Source organism: Pararge aegeria, chromosome 13 (genome assembly GCF_905163445.1).
Source record: "Pararge aegeria chromosome 13, ilParAegt1.1, whole genome shotgun sequence".
Lineage (NCBI taxonomy): Eukaryota > Metazoa > Arthropoda > Insecta > Lepidoptera > Nymphalidae > Pararge > Pararge aegeria.
This window is the reverse complement of record NC_053192.1, coordinates 16,050,492-16,068,887: the sequence shown is the minus strand read 5'-3', so window position 1 is coordinate 16,068,887 and position 18,396 is coordinate 16,050,492.

Below are 18,396 nucleotides of genomic sequence, written 5' to 3'. Positions count from 1 at the left end.
CATCATACTATAAGGAGCTTCGGAGTCAAGTGAACGCGTATAAGTGTGTATAATCCTTTATTGGTATGGGTTAGTGCCACTTAACTTATTATCGTTAAACGAGGGTTGTTTACAGGCAACTGCACTGTTACCAACCTTCCACAAAAATCTTACTTTCTTTCGTCTCTATCAATAAAAATCTCTGTTACGAATGGTAGAGTACATATATTATTCATCACCATCATATCAACCGATGCACGCTGGACATCCGGTGCTGGACACTTGATGGACTGCTTTAAATGGACCAAGAAGATGGCCCATCTGGTAAGCGGAATACCAAAGAACAACACTTCGCAGGATATGCAAGTAACCACAAAATGGCTCCCTGTGTCTATCAACCTGAGGCGTAGGTGTTAAGCCTCGTGTGCTCTTGATGTGAAAAATCTATAGGCGAGGGTAAACCTTGTCTTCTTTCCTTCTTTCCCTGGGCTTGTCTCCGTACTTGGTCGGCCAAAACCTTCCGTTGTAAATCAAACCTGGTAAACCTGATACAGGCTTTGGCGACGCATCGCCACGATATATGATGGAATATATTATGTACTATAAGTAGTAAAATTACCGCGATTTCAAATAATTTAAAAAATATATAATAATTTAAAAAAAAAACCATATTTATGTAATAAATAGTCATTATGTTATGGAATAAATTAGTAATGCTTTATATTTCAGTATGCCATATCTTATCCTGTCGTAATCTGTTATTTTATGCATATAACAGCTATTTTATTTATAGAAAACTTTCATAACATATTATGTAAAATAAACTTTATATTTTAAAGGTTTATAATCGGCTTTCGCAACTATTTGTTTTGTTCTCAAAATACGGTGAAAGCGTTGTCAAATATTGAATAATTTACGCTTATTTGATCATGGATTGTGAATGAATCATGATTATTTAATATCACACTGTGTCAACCCGTGAATTGTATAATTGCGTTGTTTTAAATATTAAAGGAATTCTAATAAAATCGAATATTTCCCTACTACTAATAGTTGGACGTATTATTTACTGCTTCAATTTTTATTTACTATTGCCCTTTGAATAAGACCTATACTTAACCATAGAGACTGTTGTTAGATCTTTCAAGAGTTTGCTGTGTTATTTGACCAGGCTGAATTAAAAGAATCATCTAATAAAAAAAATTGTTAAAAGCCTAAGTTACTACGAAGTTTCATGGATATCACTAGAAAATGACAGACGATATTACAAACTTGTCTGTTAGTTAACTGTTGTCTGTTAGTCAGTCACTATAAACCATTTATAGTTATTGATTATTATCATAACATATTGGTGTCATTTCTTTAGATTCTAACACTTATATTTTTACATTAAACCCAAACTTCCATTTCTACATCATTCAATATCACCAAAATTGTCTTGAACATAACGTTTTCTATCGCTTTCTTATACCTACATTTATTCAAGTTTTGGTACATTCGTCTGTTCTTTACACTTTTCCAGATAGCGACTATAATTATCATATTACCGGCCCACTACAGGGCACGGGTCTCCTCCCTGAATGAGAAGGGGTAAGGTCGTAGTCCACCACGCTGGCCCAGTGGGGATTGGTGGACTTCACACACCTTTGAGAACATTATGGATAACTCTTAGGTATGCATGTTCCCTCATGATGTTTTCCTTCACCGTTGAAGCAAGTGATATTTTAATTGCTTAAAACGCCCATAACTGGGAGGTGCTGGGATACAAAATCATCCACCCCCTCCCCCCCCCTCGAAAGGGAATTCGAAGTCCTACCCACTGGGCAATCACGGCTGTCTATTTCCGCAAGTTTGTTCATACACGATTATAATTTTGCAGATGATTAAAATTTTATATACTAATATTTCGTTGCCAAAACAAAAAGACAACACTCAATACAAATCCGGATCAAGATTTCCATTTATTTTCCCGAATCATTTCTGCCGCCTACACCTTTCAGACGTCGACAGTCGATTGCCAACACCACGCGTTATCAACGTAATCCTAAATGTTTTATGTGGATTTAAAAGTACTGTTTTAGATGACCCTCAAATTTCAATGTCATATCATACTTTCTTGCTCCTTTTGTTTTATTTCACTAAAAGTAAGGCTATGACTGCAATCTCATCTTATCGACCCATTACCGGCCCGCTACAGGGCAAGAGTCTCCTCCCACAGCGATAAAGGGTTAAAGCCGCAGTCCACCACGCTGGCCAAGTGTAGATTGGTGGATTCCACATACCTTTTAGAACATTATGTAGAACTCTCAGGCAAGCAGGTTTCCTCACCATGTGTTCCTTCATCGTTGAAGCAAGTGTAATACTTAAAACGAACATAACTTAGAAAAGTTAGAGGTGCGTGTTGGGAACTCGGCCCCCCAAAAGTGAAGTCATGCTCCTACTCAATGCGCTATCACCGCTTCCACTGCAATCGCACCAGTCTTCAAATATCAATAGGCTTTAACAGTGCACTGCTGGAGTTAAGACATTTCCCAATGAGAGCATGACCAGCAAGTTGGATAGACGCTGTTGTATATATTCTTTGTTATATTTACTTAGTCGCCTCGTACGACACCTGCAGGCAGAGCTGGGGCGGTGACAACTGTATTTTGTCTGCCACACAGCGATCTCACCAGTGTGGGTAACTTATGATACAGTCTAAACTTGTAGCGGCATTACGGATCTGATATAAGTGGTCTCTTACAGCTGTGCACTTAAAATAAACTCAAACCCTTAATCGGTTTCCGATACGCTTAGATAGTGATCGCTTAGCGGCACGTCTTTATTGGAAGGGTGGTAACTAGCTACGGCCGAAGCGCCCCACCAGGCGACCAGACCGGAACAAAAAAATCAGAAATTATAAATTCCATAATTGCCCTTCCAGGACATACAATCTAAGACCACCCACTTTCGAAAAAGTATCTCTAAAATGTTGCCCTTGCTCCAAACGTAAAACCCTGTTAGAACTACTTATCGCAGACCCATGTAATCGAAGTTCTCATCTCTTTTATCTATGAGAGAGTAGTCTATGCCCGGCTATCGAAGAGGTACACTGCAGATAAAGAAGTACTTAAAATCGTTGGAAAACAATTAAAAAGTGTAGTAAAGATATTTAATTTCAATGTTATAAGAAATCAGGACTGAGGTCGTTATGATAAATGCCTACAGAATTATTTTTTCTATACCACCATTCAAAAATAAGCGAACTTTTATCAACAAAATATATTAATATGAATACAGTCGCATAGTCTATTATGATGCTACACCTACTCACAATTCTCACGTCTGAGTGTACTATCTTTTTTTAGATCTTCAGCAATCAAATTAACAGATCAGTCCTCAGTATCGCTGTGTTTGGCGCGCAATGCAGTAAGTAAAAAAAAATTGGCATTACGTTGAAATCCTTAGCCTAGGTTTGAAAAGATAACATGTGTAATTGGAATAGAATATAGGTGAAGGTGAAGTTTGGCGGGAAATAAAGTGTTCTAATTTTGAAATAGATTTGTCCGCATTAGGCTTTGTTGTTTCTTTTTTTAATTATTTGTTTATTTTAAAATTTAGCAATAGGTATTTGATGATTCGTTTTTTTTTTTTTTTATAAAATAGAACTTTATTATTTTTATAAATCTTAACAATTTGCAATGGAATGTGAGTGTAGTTTATTTCATGAATTTGGCAGGAAAAAATTAAAGTTTGCTTATTCTTTATTTTAATTTAAATAAATCGTGTTGAGTTCGCGTTAAATACGACATACTTTATTGACATAAAACATTTTTTAATGGCCGGTATAGATGACAAATACAAAAGTTTGTGGATTATGAATACTTTTTTGGTTAAATACCTCAGATATTAAACTTTAAAACAAAAAAAAAATAAGTTTGATCAATAAATTATTCGTGAACGTGGTGGATATAACCTCTTTTTCCTCCTAGAGGAGAGATCTGTGCAGTAAGACATTAATGTTTGCCCTGATTTCTATAATGCCAATTTACATCCATCGACGGCGCATTATAAAATTGATCCATTTATTTTGTATCGTGGTAAATGTATTCAAATTGTTTAATTATCCCCGATCGTGATTAGAATGATAATGTAAATATTTACATAATATTATTATTTGTAACAAGCTGTGTCATTGAGTAGCATTAAACTACATCCTAGCATGTGCAACGAAATATTTGATTCATCGTCACTCAGTTTATGGTTTTTGTTTATATTATTAAAGGGAACGGTCACTGACTGACTGACTACCTGCCAGACTGAATGACAGACAGACCGACAAAATTACTTGCAATTTGACTGACCGACGAGGTAACATATATATATATCTGGCAGGTATTAAAAGGCTTTGAGACCATTGCCGTGCCGTTTCTACGTTTTTGTTTTTTTACCCTTTCAAAGAATATTTTACGCGTTACAACGTTTACGACAAGCAGGCAGTGATATATTATCACCCTAGAGTGGACTGCGAACCTGAGTCTGAGGGTGCTTTCCCCCAGTTCTTTTTTTATGGTAAAAATTGTTACACCAAGCAGATTGTCAGTGAAAACCACGTAAGTGTGTTATAGTCAAACGTGCCACCTATCAGTCAGGAATCGCCTTAACAGGATTCATTTTTTTTTATTTGTCTAAAAGCCACACGAAAAATTAAAACTATGATAATACAAACACAAGATACACTGTGGCAAGAATCATAGCCAAATTAGGTTGTATGAGTTGCTAATTGAAAATCGATTGATTAGGCGTTACTTACTTAGGTATTACCTTGTCTGTCCTTAGTAAAAACGGGCATTATAAATAAGACTTCATATAGGTAAACATCTGCCTGATGATTTAAAGTAATAAACTGTTTTGTCTCTAAAGTTATCCCTCTAGAGGTAGCAAAGTATATCACTGGTTGCAATTAACATTTCATATCCTATAACACGATGGTTTAAACTTGGGAATCAGAATAATGTCAGAGTATGACAAATTAATTACTTAATAATTCTGAGTCGTGTAAATTGTTTAATTACTTGATAACTTGACAAACGATAACGTACACGTAGATTTAATGTAGGACTGTTATCTAATATTTCGTTCGCGCTTAATAACTTTGGAGAGATAAAGGACATTAGCGTTTAATGAGTTTATCGAGATAAATATATCTGCTTCTGAATGAATATAACAGCCTATTAGGCTTCCTCTCATATAAGGGAGAAAGATTTGAAAATTAGACCAATTAGGCTTAGCACTATTGCTGATTCGTTGGTTTTGTCATATAATACTTAATTTAGTGAAGCGGAGATAGCGTAGTAGGTAGGAGCTTGAGTTTACCATCTAGCCGAGTTTAAATTCCGGCTCGCACCTCTGTCTTTTTTTAGTTATGTGCGTTTTAAGTAATTAAAGTCACTTGATTGGACGGTGAAGGAAAACATCGTGAGAAAACCGGTATGCCTGGGTATGTTGAGTCCACCAATCCGCACTGGGCCAGCGTGGTGGACTACGGCCTTAACCCCTTCTCATTGTGGAAGGAGACCCGTGCCTTGTAGTGGGCAGGTCAATATGATGATGACTTAATTTAGCTCTACGATAATATAGTATTTGTCTCGTGCGTTGTGGTATATAATATAAGTCTCAAGTTAATGTATCCGACCTCCTGTAGGGATGATTTGTAAATTCATAAGTTCTTTTTTTTCGGGAGAACTGTTGCAATACTTCCAACAATGGTATGATTGCCGCGTATAGGTTTAAAATAACTGCCATAACACAAAGAGGTTAGTCCATTACAAACTAAGACTGCATGGCTGACTAGTAGTAAAATAAAAAAGTCTACCATATAGAATGATAACTGTCACAAAACACTAGTGAATACAGTACTAGCGAGTATACTAGAGAATGCCTGTAACATCCTCTACGTTGTTTGATATCCTGTGAGATTCATTAATTTTTTCCCGCGTATCCGCCAGTCTTTAGAAAACTACAGGTCAATGTCGTTTCTAAAGCATTAAATATGTAAGTTATCTAAACAAAGTATTGAATGTTTAATAAATCTAAAATTCAAAACCCCCGACTCTCAATGTAAATAATTCTACTAGTCAATTTTCATTCGATAACCATATTGAGGGAGTTGTGAAAAATATGTGATCTTGTGGCGGCGGCCATCTTGGACCGATTTCCATCAAACAAAGCTAAGAATACTCCCGACTTATTGCCCTTTCGAATAAAAAAAACTAAATCTATATCGGTTTATCGTTTCGGGAGCCACTATGTCATAGACAGACGGACCCATGCACACACACAGCCACAGACACGTCCAACTTATAACGCCCCTTCGTCAAAAACTAACATTTGGAAAGTTAAACGTGGCACGTGTAGCATGGGGGTAGACGACATGAATTTATTAAATTCTGGCTGAGAGCTGACCTGGGAATCGCGGCAGACTGCCCCTTTCCCAGGTCCTATGTTTGACTTATTATTATACATGTACGAGAGCTATGGTGATACGCTCGATCGTAACAATAGAAAGATATCCTTCCGAGCGGGTGATCGTGCTTGGGGACCGAGGTCCGACCATTCATTTTTGGAAGTTGTATATATAGACATTCTTCGTGAACACTTCGCTAGCGATGCAGGAATTTTTTTGCGCCATCTAGTTCTGTAATGTGGAGACCGCTACATACACATTCTTACGGTATGGTGGTTTCACGCACAAATTACCAAGCTAACCGCTTTAACACGGTATTCCTCGGGGGAGGTACAAGGAAAACAGATTAATATTACGTGTCCATAAATTGAATAAAGGAACTTGTTAGGAGTTGGAATAATATTATTTCGTAGACCTTGGAAGTTATCTGTTCGCCATAATTGAATTTCGAACGAACGTGTGGGGTTAGTATTGTCTTTTTTGTATGATATCGGTATGTATTGTTCTTTTCTGACATGATATTTCCCCCATTTTCTTCATTTGGACGAGCAGGGACTGAAATGGATGCCATTGTATTGAGAAACTGCAAAAATGCAACAATAGATTGTCTTCAATGAACGTTAACTATAAGAGCGGATGGCGGGATTCGATTTCAGAACGTTGAAAACTATAACGCGAACTGTAATGCTACGTAGAACTTTCCTCATGTCTCTATTTTTTTTGTCTTTTTTAGTTGCTAAAACCGAAACTACCAGTAATCAAAAAATCTTACCGCAAATTTGCGGTACGGGTGTGAACTTAGCAAGTTTTTTTATTTAATTTTTTTTTATTAAATAATAAATATACTACGACAATACACACATTGCCACCTAGCCCCAAAGTAAGCGTAACTTGTGTTATGGGTACTAGGGTTTGCCCCTAATCCCCACGCTGGGCAGACGGGTTGGTGATCGGAGTAGATTGGAGTAATAGCATAGAGAACGCTGCTGACCGTTCTCCGTTATATTCCCTAAGTCGCCTCGTACGATACTCGCGGGAAGCGCAGGGGTGGGGATCACTGTATTCCAATCTACCGTCACCACGAGGCATGAATGGATCGGAATGGACTAAAATATAATAAGGTCAAGACTAAAATTGCTTTTTTTTAACGAACGAACTTTTAAGATATTCTTAGATATAGTAATATTTTTTGAAGCTCTTTTTGTAATACTTATGATAATGTTGATAATCTTATATATATATATTATATTTATATATATATATATATATATATATATATTTCTCGTGTGCGTGTGTATGTCACTGAACTCCTAAACGGCTGGACCAATTTGAATGATTTTTTTTGTATGCGTTTGGTTGGCACCCTGGATGGTTTAGATTTACAAATCAGCCCGACAGATGGCGCTGAGGTCCGCTAGTCATCTAAAAGTATATCTATTATAATCCAATCAGCCGGACTAATCTAATATTAATGTCCCACAGCTAGGTATTGGTCTCCTCTCTGATAAGAGTAATGTGGTTAAAGCATAGATCCACCACGCGGCTGCAGTGTGGGTTGGTGGGCTTTTTAAAGCTTAGTATCACATACAAACCGCTCAACAGGAAAACCTAAAACTTAACAGTTTTTGGCCCTGGGAATCGGACCTCGGACCTCCCACTCACACGATCTCAGCAGAAGAAGGAAGTGGGAGGTCCGTGAACGTGATGATGAATATTAATAGTACGGTGTATTAGAATTCATGATCACCATTATCAATCCATTACCAGTCCAATATATGGCTTGCCTCTACTGACAGAATAAGAAAAGTTTTGGGCGCCGTCTACCACGCTGGCAAATTGCGACTCCGCGCCTTCTAAAACGTTATGGAGAGCTCCCAGGCATGCAGATTTCCTCGAAATGTTTGCCTTCAACGTTAAAGAAATTGCCTAAAACGCACGTAGCCCCGAAAAGTTAGAGGTGCGTGCCAGGGTTTGAACTTGGACCCCGCTATTATTAATATTTCTAATATATATTAAACCAACATTGCCCAGGTCGCAAAGGAATTAAAACCGTGGCCTTCCAAGAGTTATCAGGGATCTATTAAGCGGGCATTAAGCTTCGAACGGCCTTAACTGTCCCAGCGGTAGAACCCCTTCTAATGAATTCTGTATACTATCGGGAATATAATAGTAGAGATTTTTATGTATTGGCTTATTAGGAACTTCTTTTATTGTTGGTCTGACACCGAATATTGGGTAAAGGGTCAGTTTAATATCAAATATATGTCAAGGCATCTATAAACTAATTTGTATCTCTTGTTTATCTAACTCCGCCAAGGGGTTTTGATGCGGTTTTCACCATAGCGTCGTTAAAATTTTTCACATACGGTTTGTATATACGACTAAGCCGTAATGGCGTTCTAAATAATAAAAGCCGTGCAAAGCCGCTGTAAGCCTTTTGCTTAATTATACCGCTCAACAGTTTGAGACCCACAGACACTTCATCTATGTACTGGTTCTATAGTATATAAAATAATTAAAAAAAAAACAAACAAACAATTTTCATACAATTTTTAACACCTCACGCAAAAACGACCGTGTCGTATGAGTTTGACGTATCTGTGTGTGTAAGTTTGTCTGTGGCATCGTATTTCCCGAACGGATGAACCGATTCTGATTTTGAAAATCAGTCCAAGATGGCCACCGCAACGTATGCACATTAATGAAAGTCGAGTTTCTTAAGTTTTAAATTCATATATTTATAGAAAAGCGTGTTTAGATCATCATACTAGCTGTTTCCCACGGTTTCGTACACGTTATCTCAACGTTGTAGTGTAATGGTAGTGGCCACTCGGATACTTACTCATAGACTCCTCCCTACACGTTCTGTAATACTCGTATTAACTTCAGGAGAGAATGTCTCCTATGAGAGATGTGTATGAGAATGTCGTCTATGCTACAAAATAAAAGGTTTGAAAGAGCGCGTTTTACTTTAATGTAAATTCATATTTTTAGCCGGAATATTTTAATTCACGACATTAATTTCATATAATTTTTTTTGATCTACTAATGCCGAGTATTTTTGTAGAATACAGTTTTCCTGTAAAACTTGGCATTTAGACAAATTTGTTGCTTTTGTTGAGCATACCAGCCCAACCGATGTTAACAAAATGTTACGATAGACCGCATCTTAAAGACAGTTAAAGGATGCTTTTTAGCTTGAAAAACGCGAAGTCACCAGCAGAAACAAGGTGCGAAAGAAGTAACGTTATTTGTTTTACCGTTGATATTAAACCAACTATAGCCAGGCCTTAAAGGCCCTGTGGCCGTGGCCTTTGATGAGTTACGAGTATCATCGATTTATTAAGTCGGCACTAAGCTTAGAACGGCCTTTATTGTCCCAACGGGCGAATCCTTTCTAATGAAGCTGTAATCTTTTTTTTTTTACTTCAAGTTAGCTCTTGACGTAGCATCAATCATGCAGTCTAAAATGGTAGTGGGCTAACCTGTTAGGGAGTATGGTAGTCATACCCCTTATCGGTTACGCGACATCGCACCGGAACACTTAATTCAGAAATTATAAATTTCCTTGCCGGGAATCGAACCCAAAACCCGGGTCGTCAAAAATCGTCGACTGGTAATATTATACAGAAACAGCTGAACACAGGTGTCATAGAACACTGACTGTTAGCTGCGATTTTAAAGGTAGAACCTTTTACCAAAATTCCTTTGTTTTGAAGATCCTTACAAGTTACAGTTGCTTATTTCTTGGAAATTATACTACAAACCTGCTCGAAACTCCTGAACTGATTTTTTTTTTTTAAATCGTTGGTTGGCATTTTTGCCAAAGATTTTTACGACAAAATGGTTCGAATAGCAATTATAATAGATTCCATCTGAGTAAGTAGTATTTTTTCTTGCCTTGGGCTAAGGGAGCGTTCCGGTATGATGTCTTGTCGAAAGCGATTAGGGGCAATCATATCCCTAATCGGTTTTGACGAGACATCATACCGGGACGTTAAATCGCTTAGTGGTACGTTTAGATGGTCGGTTTTTAACTTACCACAGATGAAGCCTCCCACCAGACAAATATTTTTAATTTACACAACATTCTTTATTAATCTACGAAAACAATGAAATAAGAGGAAGTCAATCCTAGTTTCAAGGTAAATAATTTATCTCAAATAATACAGTACTACCTAGAAATTGGACAATCTATACCTATATTTTATCATGTTTCTGTTTTAAAACAACATAGAGTAAAAACATTTAAGACATACAAGTTACACAAAAGTTCGCATTGACAACAGTGTAGGTAAAAATACTAATAAAAATTATAAAAAAAATAACGATCTTAAGATAAAGTTAATATAAAACGTGGTAAACCTAAGAAGGAATTTTGGGTATCATTTCTCTATAGCTATGTCTTAAGATATGTATATTTGAGGCATTAGATATCACTTGCCTCAACTGTGAAGGAAAAAATTGCGTGGAGACCTGCATACCTGAGAGTTCTCCATAATGCTTTCAAAGGTGTGTAGAGTCCACCAATCTGCATTGGACCAGCGTGGTGGACTACGGCTTTCACCCCTTCTCATTGTGAGATGAGACCCGTGCCTTGTAGTGGGCCGGTAATCGATTGGTATTGCTGATGATGATGAATTTATGTAACTTACTTTATGTTTTAGTTAGTAAAGTATAAATTTCCTGCTCAGGTCCGCAAGGTACCTACTTGATATTACGAAATAAATCGCCAACATTTTCCCGTATCGTATGTTCTGAGTCGGATAATAATTGTTTTTGGAACTTCTGGCGTGAAAGTTAAGAGAATCACATTCGCTGCCGTAGCGTATTTCCTACGAGGAAACAAGCTTGGGAATCGGTGTATTGTTTGTGATTCATGCGAGGATAATTATGAAAATTTATAGCTGCTCGTAATATGACCTTTGTATTATTGTATTCTTTGTCTTGTGTATTAGTTTTAGGATGAGTTGATTGAGAGACTATAATCTATTTGCGTTAAGAAAGCATTAAGCCATCACATACACCCAGCTACGAAAGTAAAGTAAAAATATGTATCAGTATTTAGAAAAAGATTCAGTTTGGATAATAAAAGTCAACGAACGTCCCTTTCGAGAGTACCTTTAAGGCAACATATATATATTTGACTGCCGACTGGCGCAGTTTGTAGCGACCCTGCTTTCTGAGCCAAAAGCTGTGGGATCGATTCCCACTACTGGAAAATGTCTGTGTGATGAGCATGAATGTTTCAGTGTCTGGGTGTTTATATGTATATTCTAAATATTTATATATGTTATTCATAAAAATTTTCATCAGTCATCTTAGTACCCATAACACAATTTGGGGCTAGATGGTGATGTGTGTATTGTCGTAGTATATTTATTTATTTATTATATGGAGAGAGTTACTTGACTCGCGGATGGAATTATGATCCTAATATCTACCTATAGGCGCATCGATAAGTAGTACAGGCATCCACTCTTAGAGTAGGATTAAAGCTTGTATTTCCACGCTGCTAAAATATGGGTTAGCAGGTTTTGAGGATCACTACCACACTTTGGAGGCTTACCTCATTTTTAAGTAGAAGACAACTACAGCAAATAATGCAAAATCCCTAACTCAAAGTTGCTATTTTCATACCAAATTATTTTACAAAAAAAAACTAATACATTGTTATCTTTGATTTGTTGTGAACCATTCTGTCAAAGTGTGCTCTGTCAGTTTCTCATTTCTAAAATTTTATGTACGATATTCACATGTAAAACACTTCAGTTTTCAATATTGGAAGTTGTAACGAAACGACCAGCTGCTTGATTTTGACTATTTATTCGTAATTTTTTCAGTCTACCCACATTTTAATTTACGAAATTAATTTGAATACACAACAGAAGTCTACACGTAAACAAACTATTTAAAGTTAGATGAAGAGAATTTTTCATCAGAAACGTGAAATTGGTGTAAGCTATCCACATGTAAAAGTGCGTTTATAACTTCAGCTCTTATTATAGAAAGTATATATAAACAACACATTTATAGCAAAACTAGAGTTTTTCCTATCTGAAACAATGTTTCCTTGATGTACGAAATCAGTATGTATAAAGGTGTAAATCACCTTCCAAAGTTGTAAATCTTGATTTAAACAATACGGTGCTATTTATATGGAGATAGTATCTCGTACGTTTCGTGGCGAGAAACGTTATCCGTAGCTAGTTACGAGCTACTGCCTGAAGCGTACGCATTCAAACACGCTTTTGACTGCACAACCGTCAAAGGAGCGGTTGGAGAATTCAAAGAATATTTCAACCACACAGAAAATTATTTTCTTTGATTTCTACTGTTCCTGATTCTATTTATATTTTAATTCGTTCCTATCAATACTGACTTTCTCATTATTATTTTATACTTTCAATAATAAATCAATTCACAAATTAAGGCTTCTTAAATAATCAACCAATTCAATACAATATTAGTAGTTATAATTCAATACTAAACTAAATAATAGATCTTATCAATTGTGCTTGAAAACGTACATTTGTCTCATAAACAATAAAAAAATCTAATCCGTTTTTAAACTTTCCTGAATTAGAACCTTTGCTTTTTTGGAAGTAGTTGCAACATCCTACTTGTATCTTGTATCTTCATCTTTTTAGGAAATAAGTTTCCTCTATCGATAAACTTAAGAATCAAATGTTATCTAAATAGTTAAAAAAGTTAATCAAAATCGACACAGCTGTTGTATGTAAATAAAAAATATGGATCTTTTTTCTTTTCAGTTACGCCGCCAAAATTTAGTGATGTGTTTGTAAAAAAATCAAGATGGCGGTCTTCTTTCTTTTGAAGGTAAGACGATTTTGTGTTTTAAAATCTACTCAATAGAAGCTGGAATCCTTTGCAAACATTTTAAATAATATTATTGTGGTGGTTGTTGGTTGTAATAATCATTATTAGTATGATCAAAGTAATACATAATTTTTAACAACTTTCAATAGTTTTCTCATTGCACGCCAAGTGATGAATCTCATAGGCAAATTTGGCTACTTTCGGGTTACATTATTGTCATTTTCTTATGGTTCATTACCTTTTTTTAAAAAAAAAATATAGCTAATGCTACTTTGTGATAGATAAAAAATTCAGCGTCGATAATCATCACGAGAGTGTGATAAAAAATGTAGATTAGAAACCGATAAGGGGTAAAGGTTTAACATAACTGCTATACCATAAGTTAGTCAATGTTATCTTCTGTGTATAACTGTTGAGTGTCCAAACGTTAGGAAAACGACGAATAAGCTAATCTTCGAGTGATTAAAGATATTATTAAACTTCTATGAGTAATGATGAAGACTGACTGTCATCGTTATGGTATGCATTCCTAATAGGTATATCTATATTATCATAGTGAAAGTACGTATATACATGAATGCATTCCCAAATATATATATACAGTGAACACACGTAAGCAATGAGTCATGTCGCATTTATACCTGGCACCTGGGCCTTCCGCTATTTATTGCCTGTCGACTGTACTGTATGAGACGTTGCAAACTAAATCGGACGCTTCTAACTAATTTATACGGCAATGAGACAGTTTGAACTAATTGAAGCATTCCAAATTTTGAAGCATGTGACCTTGAGAATGGGACGGAAGATCAGAGTACGTAGGTAGTAGAGCACGTAGGTAGAGTAAGTAGGTAAAGTTCTCACCACCACTTCTTTCCCCGCGGGTATCGTACGAGCCGACAACAGCGATCCCTGTACCTACGATCTACTGCGACCATCAAACCGTCTGTCCAGAGTGGTGGTCATTTACAAAGGTGTTAAGGCCGTACCACGCTGGCCCAGTGCGGATTGGTGGACTCCACACACCTTTAAGGAGATTCACATTACGGAGATTCCCAGCCATGCAAGTTTTCTCACGACGGTTTCCTTTACCGTTAAAGCAAGTGATATTTAAATTGCTATATTTAAAAGAAATTCGAACTTGCCCCCCTCCAAAGTGATGTCGAGGTCTTACCTACCCACTGCCAATTTAGCTTCGCAGCTCTTCAGCGAGCTGCGAAGCTAATATAACCAAATGTCAATAACCTTGGTTTTCTTTAGATCTCCACGACCGATTAATGTAAAGTAAAATACTCGAGAATAGTTCTTGCATACATCGTATTTTTTTGAAATATTTTTTTAAATAATAACTATAATACACACATCGCCAATCGCCATTTAGCCCCAAAGTAAGCGTAGCTTGTGTTATGGGTACTAAGATGACGGATGAATATTTTTTGAATAATATACATAAAAACTTATAATATACAGATAAACACCCAGACACTGAGAAACATTCATGTTCGTCACACAAACATTTTACAGTTGTAGGAATCGAACCCACGGCCTTAGACTCGCAAAGTCTCGAAAGAAAGCAAGGTCGCTGCTCACCGTGATGTCGAGGTCTTACCCCAGTGGGTAGTCCCTCGACATCACGGCTATCACCGCTTATGGATAAAGATTTACTGTAGGTAAATTATTCTTCCGCGTGGAGTAAAGTTACTTTGTTCCTTGTACAAATTACTTTCCGAAAATTCGTTAATATTTAATATACCTGCCTACTTACAGGTAAATAAAAACCCTGAAGTTTCGTTTCGGACTTAGAGTAAAGTTTCGATTATAACTGTTGGTAAAACTTACAGTTTATCAAACATACAGTTGACCGGCATATTTTATAGTGGGTGACTACAGTATTTAAACATTAGACCTCCGATTGGTGCAGTGAGCAGCGACCTTGCTTTCTTTCGAGTCTTGCTTGCTTTCTTTCGAGTCTAAGGCCGATTCCCACAACTGAAAAATGTTTGTGTGATGAACATGAATGTTTTTCAGTGTCTGGGCGTTTATCTGTATATTATAAGTATTTATGTATATTATTCAAAAAATATTCATCAGTCATCTTAGTAACCATAGCACAAGCTACGATTACTTTGGGGCTATATGGCGATGTGTGTATTATAGTTTTTATTCAAGTAAAACAGCTGTCAATGTAAAAGTAATTCTAAAAAATACGATGTATGCAAGAACTATGCTCGAGTATTTTACCATACATAAATCAATAATGGAGATCTAAACAAAATCAAGGTTACTGTCATAATTCAGCAAGCTGCAAAGCTAAATTGGCAGTGGGTAGGAAATATAAAAGGAGCTGAAACCGTGACAGAGCACTGAAAAACGCAGCGTTTGTAGAACTAAGTGTCATAAACTAAGTCGGAGAAAGCAACTTTTACGGGTGGTCCAAGATTCTTGTGAATGGAAATCCATATGGCTTGCAGTTGGCAAACATTTTTGAAAGAATGAAGATCTAGCACCGTACACTTCTTTTTCCAAGATATGGCCTCTAGTTGAAGGCTGTTAAACAATCATTTATTGGTTCTCTGTTTAATTTGATTTTATTATTATATTTAATTGGAAAACCGAAAGTTCTCATTACAAAGTCGTTCAAAAATCTGTTGATTAAAACTAATAAAAGGTTTTCACAAATCCCTACTAATATTAATGTCAATGTAAGTTTGTTTGTTACGCTTTCACGCAAAAACTATTTAACCGATCCTCATAAAAATTTGTACACATATTCTTGGAAGTGTTGGAAGTAATAAGATAGGATAGGATACTTTTTATCCCGACAAGCTCGGTTCCTTTGGGAGAGGGGATAAAAGTGTTTGACGATTTTACACCATAACTCCGGAAAATTGTAACCGATTTAAATAATTATTATTGTACTATCGAGGCTATAATAAGTGTTTAATTTTGCCCAAACTTTGTGTAGTTCTGAATGCGGTTGGAGATAGAGAACAGAACTCCTTAGCGGACAGCAAGAAACCCCTCTTTTAGGGCTTAGCGATACTGAATACTTTAAATTTTTTTAGAACTACAACAAAATTGATCGCCACATCAAAAATCAAACGCAGAAGAAGTCGCGGGCAACAGCTAGTAAGTTATATATAAACAAGAGTACTTCGTAGAATCCGGCAAAAATCAGCATGTAATAGTTTATCTATTAGGTTTCGACGCACACTATATAGTACAAGGTTATTATAAACAGTTAAGTATAAACAGAAGGCAGAAAAACCGATAAAAAAATAATTAAACCTTTTCTTAGTTATAGTTCAAGGTATGTGCAGATACAATAAAGTCTAACCTAGTAAGTAATTCCGGACTATTTATAGTCCCTCTAACAATGTTAAGTAAGAGACGAACCTCGTTAATGTATCTATGTATATGAAGGGGTACAAGGTTTAAGTCCGAACATGATATTTTTTAAGAAGCTTTAGGAAGGTGATATTTTTTTTTTTCACGTGCTGCCCTCGAAAGCGATGTGCCTCAACAATGTATGTTAACTAGTTTTCTTATCTGTACCTTATTAAACTGCGGTGATATAAAACACCCAGTGGGATTGTTTCGTTCAAAACTTTCTCATTTAATATCGTTTAAGCTGTTTGGTGTTTTTGTGTAACAATTTCAGAGCGGGAAATGGCTTTTCACTTTATGACATTTTGTTGTGGACTCTAGATGTTTGCAGACTGAATCGTACGATTTTCCCTCATAAGATTTTTAAAAAAGAAGTTATTTATTTTGAAATGTCTTCAAAATCGTAGTCAATGTCTCATCATAAGGCTGCAAGACAATCAGTGGGCAATAGTAAAGAGCTCTGTTCTACGTGACGAAATCAGAACTTAGGACATTCTAGAATCATAGAGCACCTAGCATGGGGGATACACGAACGTTTTGACGACCTCCCTGGCGCAGCGTTGAGCGCTATGGTTTCTCAAAATTCAAAATTTAAAATTTCATTTTAAGTAGGCCTAATATAAGCACTTTTGAAACGTCAAGTCTGTCTGTTTGGAAGGCAGATTCTACCGAGAAGAAGCCGGCAAGAAACTCTGCAGTTGCTCTTTTCCAACTTCAACAAGTTACATTTTGCATTTTAACATTCATTTTTCTATCTTGTGAGAAGTGACCTTTCAAGTGGGAGGTCCCGGTTTGAACCCCCGGCTAACGTAATTTGGGAATTCTTTGGCCGTGGCTACTGATAAGTAGCCTACGAAATAAGACGTGCGCTAAGCGATTAAGCGTTCCGGTACGATGTCCCGTAGATATAAATAAGTGTAGAAGTATTTAATATAGCTGCCACACATCTTAACTGGTTAGCCCGTTACCATCTTAAGATGTATAATGAATTACCTCTGGTACCTATTCATTATGTTTAGCAGTGTTGATTCAACAATTTCACGCGTCTCGTCAGAGCAGCCGACAGCGCAGTGCTCGGGCGGCGCAACCATATATCGCGGCATCTGAGTTCGAATCCTGACGCTTTGTATGAACTTTTTATATTTTTATTTTTCCTTTTTAATTCTCCCGTTTAGTGGAGGTGGAGAGGGGTCACGGTCATTTTAGCGATCAGCTGTCTAATGAGACAGGTCGTGCATATAAGGTACATTCGTACAGGTCGTGCATTGTTTGTGGCCATTTTGTAGTATCAAGTAATAAGGATTGTTATAATTTTGCAATGAGCACATACCTAACACTGTTTTAAGTTCGTGTTCTCCAAAAGGGGGTAAGTTGTACAATATTGTAATTTAGATTAGAATCTTTGATTCAGCTCGGCATAGTTATAATGTTCTTTCTTGTTGTCGTAGCTTGAAGATATGCCCCTTTTAACCATGATTCAATAAATACGTGAGACCCTGAGATCCGCTAGCCGAGGTCCACCGGTTTTGGCAGAGTTCCCAGCCTGGAGCGAATACTCTCCTGGCGTCCAATTAATTAGTTTTACATTACTTATAAGATAGACATAGGTTTAGTTTGTAATTAATTTGTAATTAGTACAATAAAGAAATATTATGGTAACTTGATGTTGAATTTAATAAAAAAAACCCGTAACAAAATAGCGCCCAACGTTAAAACTAAAGGGTTTATTAAATTAAAGTTAGCATTTA